Genomic DNA, 10,990 nt, shown 5'->3' on the forward strand with positions numbered 1-10,990 from the left:
ACTAACCAGAATTTATAAAAACTGGAGAAACTTAGTGTTTTTTCTAATTTTTAAATATCTACCCATATGTACAGATATCACTGTATTACAGTAATTTGTATTGATGTTTTAAGACTCTAAAACAAAATTACACAATTTAGAAATGCCATTTTTTGTTCAGCTAAAATCCTTGTATCTTTTAAAAATATTAATTATCTCTTTGTAGTAAGAACATTCTAAATTCAAACACACATTTAAGTAATATAAACATATCTGTGTGATTACTGTAAGAGATATCTTAATGTGCATAGAGAATTATGATTCTGAGTATGTTCCTATTCACAGAGTCCTCGTACCTTTCAGGGCAAAATTTCTCAGAAAGACAGGTACAGCTACTTCTGTATTTTGGGGAATGAACACACCATTGATTTCAGCATCTTTCTTACTAAGTCTGGAAATTCTGGCACCAATTGGATATAATCTCAGAGTTTCATTGATCACCATGTCCAGATATTCTATCTTTTCTAGGTCATTATAAGTAGCAGGTGCCTGGGAAAAACAAAACAGATATTTGATAATTTGAGATCTGAAATTAACTTTCATGTCAATATATACAGTACTTTTAAGTTGTTAGAAACTCCACGTGCAACACAGATTAATGAGTGAATTTACCACTGATATGTTACATTCAAAATATTTTGGCCAAGTAAAAGGCCATTGAAATGCATGGTGAACTGAGTATTTGTGATATTCAGATAAACTTCTGCTTAGGCCCAATATCATCAGTTTCTCTTTATACTGCTTTTCTTTTCAATAATAATGAGTGTCATATTATATCAATCTTGTTCAACATAAGTCAGCTATCAAGGCCATCATAACTTTTTAAAGAGAGGCCATAAATGCAGACCAAGGAAATGTGATGCAGTGTTAAATTCTCTTTTAGAAATTATATTTCAAGCCTTTCTAATGAGAACCCATAGTGTGCAAACCTATTCTTAAGTTTAATATTACTATTGGTATGAAAATTAATGTCATATTAAACAGGAATCACGTATGAGATGATAGTGAAGTAACTTCAGTTACTTCTTTTCTCTTTAAAACTCATTATGTTAAAATACAGTAAAAGTGGACAAAAGTTGAGCATAAAATTTCTGATCTACAGAAAGGTCCATTCAACTCCATGCAGAGTTGCTGAAACAGTCCTCTCCCTCTTGCTTCATATAGTGTTCTAATAAATCTTTAACTTTCAACATCTCACAGCCTCGAGGTAGCCGAAAAGGACGTTCAACAGAGGATTAATGACTAGTAGATTAGATAGGTTTGTGGATTTGCCTGCAAGGGTTATTTTCCTGATTGTACTGATTGATGTGGCTGTGTCTAGACAAGTGCAGGTAGCATTATTTCATGAGCAGATTATATTGGGGTGTATGAAAACAGCTATCTAGTGATAGTTCATTGAGTGGGCCAGAGAGTAATCAGCATCCTCCATGATCCCTGCTGTACTTATTTGGCTGTGAGTGAGCGAGTGCCTTGGGCAGAAGAAATGCTATGTGGAGTGGCAAGCACTCCTGCCTACAAGTTCTTGCCTTGAATTCCTGCTTTTACTTTCCTTAATGATAGATTTTCATAAAATTTGTAACTGAAGTGAGTGCTTTCTGCCACATAGTGGGTTTTGGTCATGTTATTTGCCACAAGACAGAATGAAGCAAGAACACAAGGGGAGTCTGAGACCTGATGATGCTTTGTGTGTTTCTCACTGACAACTAGACAGTCACAGAGTTCAGGTACCTCACAATCCACTGCAGTCAGTTTTGGGTAGATCTGTGAGTACAATTTAGATGATATATTGCTATTACCCCGTGGGACACTGGAGCTCCCTAATATAGAGATAAAAGTTGATGTTGGAAGCTGCCATAATTTCCATGTTTATATCTAATTATGTGATTGGAGAAAGGAGTAATGAGGAGAATACCTGCCATACTTAGATAAGAAAAGGCACCACGGCTGGCTTTTTCAGTGTACAATTGTGTCATGTTCTTTAATGTTTGGTTGCTATCTCTTAGACTTGCTCTTCCTGAGCTGGAGCTGTGAGGAGTAGGTGGATGAGAAACTGTGTTCAGAATGTATTACACAAGAGAAGAATTTATTTTCAATCTAAAAAAGGAAAAAGAAATATGTGGTAGATTATTCTATGTCTTCAGATATTTACCGCTGCTTGATCTCTGAGCTAGGGATATACTTCCTTTGCCTGAGTAGCTTCTTTTCATGGCTATTTGTTTTTGAAAAATATAGTAAAAGTGATTTAAAAAGACAAGGTTCCATTGTCAAGACTCATGCCAATGCATTACCCATAGTAATGCAGCTATCAGGTCAGTGAGAGTCTAGAGGGATGTCTTAGTGATAAAGAGCACTGATTTGTCTTGCAAAGGACAAAGAGTGGTTTCCCAGTACCAAAATGGTGAATTACAATTACTGGAAATCTAGTTTTGAGGCATCTGTTTTACCATTCTAGTCGCCTCAGGCTGTAGGCATGAACATGATGATAAATATACATTCAGTTAAAACAGTTATATCCATCAAGTACAAATTTAAAAGGTGATTGATTGATTGATAGATGATTATACTTAAAGTCTGGAGATTTTATGCATGCTATTGGAGTGTGTCATTTTGGCAAGAGATGATAGATACTAGAGGATCATTAAAAGGTACAATGATTAATTTTCTCTATGAACACTATTGTCTTGCATCTCTCTTTTTGCTTCTGCACTTAGATTTTCACTGACTATTGAGTGTTGTAAGGACCAATGCTTACTCTATTTATTATGATTTTCAATATATTTGTGGAAAAAAATTTTCTTTTTGAGGTTTGATCTCTTCCTTTCTTCAGATGCTATCTACTCACCTTATTGGGCAGAATTGCATCAATTTCTTGCTGGAGTTTCTTCTGGACATCAGGGTGAGTGGCCAGTGTATACATAATATAGGAAAGCGTATTGCTTGTGGTCTCATAGCCAGCAAAAATAAATGATATTGATTGGGCCACAATCTCCAGATCAGAGAGAGCTAAAACAAGATTATATAGGTTAGGTTTAATGTATCAAGTTGGGAAGATGTAATAGTTGAGATCACCTCTCTTTATAATTTGGGAAAAATAATATCAATCATGTGTAACACAGTTTTCTATGAGAATAGAAAGTAAATAGACACCAGGATAAATGTAAATGTACTTATCAAAGCAGCATGGACCATAATACAGGACACAAAGCAAGGTGCCAATGTGCCACAGCCTATGTGCCTCTACAGTAACCAAAGACATAGCTCCACTTTCCTTCTGATCCACTTCCTCACTCAGGTCAGATCAAAGGCCTGATACCTGCCCACATAGCACATGCTACAGCTTTTGAGCCTCCTAGGAAGTCCACAGTAACCAAGGTCAAGAATTCATGCCTCCCAGGATGTCTCTAGCAACCAGAGACACAGCCAGCATGTCTTCCAGGAGGTTCTCAGTAGTCAGGGACACAGAAGGCCTGGTCTAACCAGAGACACAGGAAGCCCACTCTAAGCAGAGACAACACTGCCTGCTTCCTAGGAAATGGACCTGTTGTAACCCAGGTAACAGAGCTCTGCCTGCTTCCAAGAAGGCCACTGTAGTCAGAGACACTCAGGCCAGTTATCAGCAGAGATAAAAAAAAAAAAAAGCAAGATGATGACCTAAAAATATCTTTTCATGAAGATAACATGGCCATTAAGGAGGATATAAATAAATCCCTTAGAGAAACACAGTCAAACAGGTAGAAGCTGGTAGAAAAAGAAACAAATAAATTCTTTAATAAATACAGAAAAATACAATCTAGCAGGTGAAGGAATTGAGCGACACGGTCCAAGAACTAAATATGAAAAGAGAAACAATAAAGAAGACACAAATGGAGATGGAAACAGATTAGGAACTACATATGCAAGCATGACCACTAGAAAATAAGAGATAGAAGAGAGAATTTCAGGCATAGAAGATACCATAGAAAATATTGACAGATCAGTCAAATATAATATAGTGTAAAAAGTGCCTAAGCCAAAATATCCAGGAAATTCAGGACATAATGACAAGAACAAATCTAAGAATAATAGTAATAGAAGAAAGTGAAGAATCAAATCAAAGGACTAGAAAACATCTTCAACAAAATCAAGAAAACTTCTCTAACCTAAAGAAAGAGATGACAATAAATGTACAAGAAGCATACAGACCACTAAATAAGGCTAGACCAGAAATGAAAATCCTATCATGACATAATAATCAAAACACTAAATATAAATATAAATACAAATATAAATACAAATATTAAAAGCTGTAAGGGAAAAAGATCAAGTAACATATAAGGGCAAACTTATCAGAATTACACCAGACTTTTCCACAGACTCAAAAGGCCAGAAGATCATGGAAAGATGTCATCCAGAACCCAAGAGGACATAAATGCTAGTCCAGGTTACTATATCCAGCAGAAATATCAATCATTATAACTGTAGAAATGTAGATATTCTATGACAAACCAAAATTTAACATCTTTCTCCTAATCCATCCCTGTAGAGGATACTGGAAGGAAATCTCCAACACAAAGAGGGCGACTATACTCCCTCCCCCGCCCCCCCCCAAAAAAACCCACAAGAAATTGAACATTTCACAAGAAGCCCAAAAGAACAGAATAATACACACATAATACCACCTCCAGCAATGAAAAAGAAAACAGGACCTAACAATAAATCATTGTTTTTTAAAATTACTCTACATCAATGTACTCAATTCCCCAATAAAAAGACACAGGCTCACAGACTGGATGCATAAAAAAGATCCAGCATTTTGCTGCATACAAGAAACACACCTCAGAGGCAAAGAAAGAAACTACCTCAGAGTAAAGGGCTGGAAAAATGTTTATGGGAAAATGGTCTCATTTTCTGTATCCATTCCTCTGTTGAAGGCCCTCTGGGTTCTTTCTAGCTTCTGGCTATTATAAATAAGGCTACTATAATCCTAGTGGAGCATGTGTTCTTATTGTATGTTGGAGAATCTTTTGAGTATATGCCCAGGAGTGATAAAGCAGGGTCCTCAGGCAATACTATGTCCAATTTTCTGAGGAACTGCCAGACTGATTTCCAGAGTGGTTGTACTAGATTGCAATCCCACCAACAATGAAGGAGTGTTCCTCTTTCTCCACATCCTCACCAGTATCTGCTGTCACCTGATATAACATTTGTGTTATACTTACATAATGGAGTATTACTCAGCTATTAAAAATGATGAATTCATGAAATACATAGGTAAATGGATGGGACTAGAAAATATAATCCTGAGTGAGGTGACCCAATCACAAAAGAACACATTTGAGATGCTCTCACTGATAAGTGGATATCAGCCCAAAAGCTCTGCATGCCCAAGATACAATCTATAGATGACATAAATCTCAAGAAGAAGGAAGTCCAAAGTGTGCATGCTTCAGTCCTTCTTAGAAAAGGGAACAAAATACTCATGGGAGCAAATATGGAGACAAAGTGTAGAGCAGAGACTGAAGGAAAGGCCATGAAGAGAATGTCCCACCTGGGGATTCATCCCATATACAGGCAACAAATCTGACACTATTATAGATGCCAAGAAATGCTTGCTGAAAGGAGCCTGATTTAGCTGTCTCCTAAGAGGCCCTGCCAGAGCCTTACAAACACAGAGGCAGATGCTTGAAGCCAACCATTGGACTAAGTGATGGGTCCCAAATAGAGGAGTTACTGAAAGGACTGAAGGAGCTGAAGGGGTTTGCAACACCATAGGAAGAACAACAATATCAACTATCCAGACATCACAAGATGTTCCCAGGGACTAAGCCACTAACACCTGGCTCCAGATGCATATGTAACAGAGGATGGCCTTATCAGGCATCAATGGATGGAGAAGTCCTTGGTCTTATAAAGGCTCAATACATGCCCAGTGTAGGGAAATTGAAGGTGGGGAAGTGGGAGTGGATGGGTAGTTGGAGGAACACCTTCATAGAAGCAGAGGGAGGGAGGATGTTATAGGGTGTTTCCAGGAGGGTGGAAACAGTGAAAGGGAATAACATTTGCAATGTAAATAAAGAAAATATCCAATAAAAAAGAAAAAGGTCTCAAGAAAACTGGGTGTGACACTCTAATATCAAATAAAATGTACTTTCAACCAAAAGTTATCAAATGAGATGGGGAAGATGAATATATTCCTATTCATCAAAGGAAAATCCACCAGGCGGTAGTCTCAAATCTAAACATATATGCAAGGGCAGCCACCTTCATAAAAGAAATGTTATTGAAGAGTAAAACACACATGGAACATCACACAATATTAGTGGGAAAATTCAACATCCCACTCTCGCTAATTGACAGGTCATCGAAACAGAAACTGAACAGAGATACAGTGAAACTAATAGATATTATGAACCAAATGGATTTAAAAGATATCTACAGAACATTTCACTCCAAAATAAGAGAATACAACTGTCTTCTCAGCACTTCATGCAACTTTCTCTAAAACTGGCCGTATACTACAACATAAAATACGCCTCAACAGATGCAAGAAGATTGAAATAATCCTCAGATCACCACTGAGTAAGGCTAGACTTTAATAACAACAAAGCAACAGAAAGCCCAGAAACTCATAGAAATTGAACAACACTCTGTTCAATGTTAACTTGATCAGGAAAAAAATAAAGTAAGAAATCAGAGGATATATAGAATTCAGGGAGAATGTAGACACATCATATCTAAACTTATAGGACATAAGGAAAGTAGTAATAAGAGGAAAATTCATAGCACTAAGTGCTTCCATAAAGAGATAGGAGAGATCCCATTCAAGTAAGTTAACAGTACACCTGAAAGCTCTAGAACAGAAAAAAGCTAACACACACAAGAGGAATAGATGGCAGGAAATAATAAAATTCAGGCCTGAAATCAAAGGGTTAGAAACAACGACAACGTCACACAAAAAAATCTATCAACAAAAGTAGGAGCTGGATCTTTGAGAAAATGAACAAGATAGATAAACCCTTAGCCAAAGTAAATAAAGGGTATAGAGACAGTATACAAATTAAGAAAATCAGAAATGAAAAAGGAGACAAAACAACAGAAACTGAGGAAATTAAAAAAAAATTCAGATCCTACTACAAAAGCCTATATTCTGTAAACTGGTCTCATAACGCCTAATAGAATAGAAATAATCATTAAAAACCTCCCAGCCCAAATAAAGCCCAGTGGCAGATGGTTTTAATGCAGAATTCCACCAGACCTTCAAAGAAGAGCTAATATCAACACTCTTCAAACTATTGCAAAAAAAAAAAAAAAAAAAGAAATAGAATGAACACTACCTAGTTAATTCTATGGGGTATGGAGCTAAACAGAGAACTCACAAGAAAAGAATCTCAAATGGTTGAAGAACACTTAAAGAAATGTCTAAAGTCCTTAGTTATCAGAGAAATGTAAGTCAAAATAACCCTGAGATTCCACCCCACACCAATTAGAATGACTAAGATCAAAACCTCAAGTGACAACACATGCTGGAGAGGATGTGGAGAAAGAGAAACACTCCTCAATTGCTGGTGGGAGTGCAAACTGGAACTACCACTCTGGAAATCAATCTGATGGTTTCTCAGAAAATTGGAAATAGTTCTACCTGAAGACCCAGGTATACCACTCCTGGGTATATATCCAAAAAATGCTCCACCATATCACAAGGACATGTGCTCCACTATGTTCATAGTGGCCTGATTTATAATTGCCAGAAGCTGTAAACAATCCTGATGTCTCTCAATCAAAAATGGATACAGAAAATGTGGCTCATTTACACAATGCATTACTGCATTACTATTCAGCTATTAAAACTGAGGGCATCATGAATTTTTTTTTTTTTTTTTGGTTTTTTTGAGACAGGGTTTTTCTGTATATCCCTGGCTGTCCAGGAACTCACTTTGTAGACCAGGCTGGCCTTGAACTCAGAAATCCGCCTGCCTCTGCCTCCCAAGTCCTGGGATTAAAGACATGTGCCACCACATCCGGCCATCATGAATTTTTTAGGCAAGTGGATGAATCTATAAATCATCACCCTGAATGAGGCAACTCAGACGCAAATCCATGCATGGTATGTACTCACTGGTAAGTGGATATTAGCAAAAAATGCAGAATACTTATGATACAGTCCACAGATCATAAGAACTTTAGTAGAAAGGCCCAAGTGAGGATGCTTCAATTCCACTTAGAAGGGGTTTGAAAATAATCATGGGAGGCAGGAGAAGGGATGGGTCTGAGTTTTGTGGACTGCTACCTCCTTTTTCTGCTCCCTCAAAAAGGGGTGCCTATACTTAGATGATATCTTAATTTTAAAATAAAGCTAGAGCTTGAGATTGGGCAGTGGAGTGAGGGGACAGAGCTGAAAGTTTTAGAGAGGGGACAGAGAAAGAAAGAAGAGGTCAGTTGAGATGAGACAGGACAGAGAAGGGGACAAAATGGAACCAGAAAGAGAAAAGATGGAGCGGACTCACATGGTCTGGAGAAGCCACAAGTCACTAGAGATTTCATAAATGGGCAATAAGCAGTATAGGTGGCATTTGCCCAATCTAGGTGTACAGCTTGTATTTATATCAATTGAGTTTTGTGTTCTTTGTGTGGGTATTTTGGTATTGGAGATTTACCAATGTAGGAACTAAAGAGGGGCCCGGGAAAGAGGGGGGAGGGAGGGCCCACATCCAGCCAGAGTTCCACCTATGCTCTGGACAGGCAGACGTGGGAAGGCTGCCAGAAGCTTTCCATTCAGCCCCGTGTGGGCATCCAAGCATCTGACCCACTTGAAGGGAGGTGGACAAGGGGCAGCCCTGACCTGGGGGCTCAGGGCTACACCCTGTAGCCCCAGGGTTATGGGAGAGAGGGAAGAGGGAAGAGAGTTTCCCACACAGGCGAGAGTCTGTGCAGCTGGACAGAGAGAGTCTATGGTTTTAGAGCTTTATTATTTATTATAGAAAGACAGGGGGAAAGAGATAAGGTAGGAGAGAGAGAGAGAGAGAGAGAGAGAGAGAGAGAGAGAGAGAGAGAGAGAGAGAGAGAGAGAGAGAGAGAGAGGGCTAGAGAGAAAGAGACAGTAAGAGGGAAAGAGTGAGAGGAGAGGAGAGTAAGAGCAAGAGAACAAAGGAGTGAGAGGAGTGAGAGAGCAAGGAGGGGCCCAAAAGCCCCTTTTCAAGTGAGCTGCTATCTTTTCTGTTGCTAGGTAACTGGGGAGGAGTTTAGCTTGAAGGTCAGGAGCTTGGGACATTGCCTATGTGACTTCTAGCCATGCTTCTCTTGTGGTTGCTGTGTGGGGGTGGTAACTTAGGCAGGGGCCATAGTTCCAGCATGAGGGAATGCCTTCTGTCTCATGTAGGTAAATTATGAACACTGGGTCCTGGGGTTCAGTATCTCAGCTCAACTGGATACCAGCATGTCTGTGCATAGCACAATGCCCCACATACCAATATAAATCTGACTGGTTATTACAAGTCTCTAGTTTTGTTATTTTATGGGGCCAAGAGTATCTGAGCTACTGGTATCTGGCTTTTGTCAGGCTAGCCACAGGTGGTCGATGGCCTGGAAAAATTGGAGTGGCTTAGCAGCAGTTGATCAAGGGAACCATGGGGTTCTGCAAGAGTGCCATTGCAGGTGCACAGTTCGTTAAGCATGGATTGATTTTTTTTTTTTTAAACTACATGCTACATCTGGATGGGAGAGGGGACAGGGAAGGGAAAAGGTACTAGTGGGGAAGAGGAGACAGGAGAGAAGCCAGCAGAATCAATGGAAATATGTACGCTTGAGGGGTGAAAGGTAAGGGGGACCCTCTAGAAAATACCAGAGACCTGGGATGTGAGAGACTCTCAGGACACAATGGGGGTGGCCTTAGTCAAAATGCCCAACAATGGGGAGAGGGAACTCGAAGTGTCCACGTCCAGTAGATAGGCAGGTCCTCAAATGGTAGGATGGGGTACTAAGTCACAGTCAAAATTTTTGACTAAGAATCATTTCTGTCTAAAAGAACTGCAGGGACAAAAATGGAGAAGAGACTGAAAGAAAGGTTGACCATTGACCATCACAATTTGGGATCCATTTCAATGAGGGGATACCAAGGCCTGACACTATCACTGATGCTATGATGTGCTTACAAATGGGAACCTGGCATGGCTGTCCTCTGAGAGGCTCTACCAGTAGCTGACTGAGACATACGCAGATCCTAACACCTAACCATTGGGCTGAAGTCAGCGACCCCCATGGTTGAATTAAGGGAAGGATTGAAGAACCTGTAAGGGAGGGTAGCCTCATAGGAAGGCCATCAGTCTCAACTAACCTGGACCCCAGGGAGACTGAACCACCAACCAGGATCATACACAGGCTGGTATAAGGACCCTGGCACATATATAGCAGGAGACTGCTTGCTCTGGCCTCAGAGGGAGAAGTGCTTAATTCTTCAGAGCCTTCAGGCCCTAGTATAGTATAAGGCTGGGGTGGGGGCACCCTCTTGGAGGAAATGTGGAGAAGGAATGGAATGAGGAATTGTGGAAGGGGGAACCAGGAGTGGCGCAATGACTGAAATGTAAATAAATAAAATAATTTTAAAAAAAAGTAAAAGGTCTTAAAAGAGAGTCTCTAATTTGGTATGTCAAGTGGTGGCTGGCATTAGAGCATGTCTTAGTTAGGGTTTCTATTCCTGCACAAACATCATGACCAAGAAGCAAGTTGGGGAGGAAAGGGTTTATTCGGCTTACACTTCTATTCATCACCAAGGAAGTCAGGACTGGAACTCAAGCAGGTCAGGAAGCAGGAGCTGGTGCAGAAGCCATGGAGGGATGTTCTTTACTGGCTTGCTTCTCCTGGCTTACTCAGCCTGCTCTCTTATAGAACCCAAGACTGCCAGCCCAGAGATGGTCGCACCTACAAGGGGCCTTTCCCCCTTGATCACTAATTGAGAAAATACCCCACAGCTGGATCT

At 39.7% G+C, this 10,990-nt stretch overlaps 1 pseudogene; it reads right to left on the reverse strand.

Annotated features, from left to right (window-relative positions):
• Cyp3a61-ps1 (cytochrome P450, family 3, subfamily a, member 61, pseudogene 1) overlaps positions 1-3,043 on the reverse strand; it is a 7,805-nt pseudogene extending 4,762 nt beyond the window's left edge.

This window comes from Mus musculus, chromosome 5 (genome assembly GCF_000001635.26).
Source record: "Mus musculus strain C57BL/6J chromosome 5, GRCm38.p6 C57BL/6J".
NCBI lineage: Eukaryota > Metazoa > Chordata > Mammalia > Rodentia > Muridae > Mus > Mus musculus.